At 28.0% G+C, this 1,916-nt stretch overlaps 1 long non-coding RNA gene across 1 annotated transcript; it reads left to right on the forward strand.

Annotated features, from left to right (window-relative positions):
- The first annotated feature begins 581 nt into the window (after positions 1-581).
- Positions 582-1,588, forward strand: LOC121206080 (uncharacterized). The gene is made up of 2 exons (XR_005901064.1): positions 582-1,090; positions 1,175-1,588. It is a non-coding gene; the product is annotated as an uncharacterized lncRNA (long non-coding RNA).
- The last annotated feature ends 328 nt before the right edge of the window (positions 1,589-1,916 follow it).

The following is a 1,916-nucleotide window of genomic DNA, read 5'->3' on the forward strand; positions in this document are numbered from 1 at the left end:
TGTCAAAAATATTAATCTAAAACAAAACAACTTAAAACAATATGAAATAAAAAATACAAATGTGAATAGGAAATGAATTAAACCCGAGACTGAATGACAAAAACATTAACATTTAAATCATCTGACAAAAAGAGTTAAGTTATCAATTTTTAATGAAAATGTGTCCTACAATACGCGTTTTCATAGACATGACAGCAAAAACGCGCATTGTAGGTTATGTTTTTCTTTCTCTCTCCAAAAACTATTTAGATTGACAAACTTTTTTTTTTAAAAAAACAGCATAATTTCTCAACTATATATATCAGCATATTTCTAAAAATTAGTCATAAAGTTAGCTTATTATTTTGGCCTAATAACTTTTTTGTTTTCTAACTTTATAAAAAAATTTATTTTAGTTCATTTAATTTTTTCGTCTTTTTTATCAAATCATTCAAAATTAGATAAAAAAGTTAACTTTTTTTTAACTTTACTAAAAATTAAAAAAGACGAAAAAATTAAATCGAGGGTTAAAATAATTTTTTTATAAAATTGGAGGGTGAAATAAATTATTATATATTTTTTTTAATTGAGTGAGTTAGAAACCAATGAACCACTTTATAATAAATATATATAAATCCTTTAGGCCCAACTAAATTGGAAATCAAACCAAATCAAACCCCTAAATAAAAAATAAAAATATATCAACACTAATGTTATTGGACCAAATCTATGGACGAGGTCGGTTTAACTAAAAATTAGTAATCATGCTAAAAAACTGAATCAATCAATTTTAATATTTTTTAATTAATTTATTGATGATTTATTCAATCAAATCATTTGATCCACTAACTTAACTGATTCCATTACGAATGTGATTCTGAAAAGCTATATGATGCCAAAAGCCTACATATGATGGAACTTATCTGGCCCACCACTAAAAAGGAATTAGAATAAGTAGCCGTTGAAAGCTTTTAAAAGAATCTGAAACATCCAGAAGCCAAAGCCAGTGAAAGAAATCTCTTCATAAAATATATTCATTCCCACTTAGGAATTTAATCAAACACATAGAGATCATCAACAAGGAGCTCAAAAAAATTCCAAGACAAAATGGGTATGGTTATAATCATCTCTTTGCCTTTAATTTTCTTTTGCTTATTACTTGGACTTGGATGTTACTTATTGGGAAGATATAAAGGGAGACAAGAAATACGTACCAATCCTGAGATTTATGGTGTACCAGCTCCGCCGTCTAGACAGGCAGCTTCGTTCCAGTCTCCTCCTCCACCACCACCGGCGGCGGCGCCACACAACAAGCCTGATAGTTTGGCCTATGCTTGACAGGTGTCCAATACTGGATTTTATGTTTGGTTTTTCTTTTTCAGGGTTGCTTAACTATAGGTGTGTAATTTTGAGATATGTTTGTGATGGTGTACAAATTGGTGTGCAGTCCAAATGGATCAATTTAAATCTCTTTATTATTAAAATAAATTAAATAAGGCTAAATTTTAAATGCCATTTTCAAATTAGTTAGATTCAGCTTGCATTAGTGTAGCATGAAAATGTTTGTGAGTTGGGTTGAATTGATTCTAATTGAATTTATAATTGATTAGCTCAGATCTACTTTGGCTCATTTAATTTTTTTTTAAATTATGATTATTTTATTTAATAATTATATATGCCTTTTACTATCATTATTTTTAAGGTAAACTATAAAAATAGTCACTTTTGTTTGTCTCAAATTACATTTTAGTCACTTATGTTTGAAATGTTACGTTTTAGTTACTTACGTTATTGTTTTGTTATGATATGCTCACTATGCTGTTAAGCTCCGTTACCTCCCTAATAGCAATTCAAATGGGTTTTAAATGACAACTTAAAAATCTAACTGGAAAGAGAATATATTTTTTAGTCAAATAGAAATGAAAACTAAAAGAAAA

This window comes from Gossypium hirsutum, chromosome A09, assembly GCF_007990345.1.
Source record: "Gossypium hirsutum isolate 1008001.06 chromosome A09, Gossypium_hirsutum_v2.1, whole genome shotgun sequence".
Classification (NCBI taxonomy): Eukaryota; Viridiplantae; Streptophyta; class Magnoliopsida; order Malvales; family Malvaceae; genus Gossypium; species Gossypium hirsutum.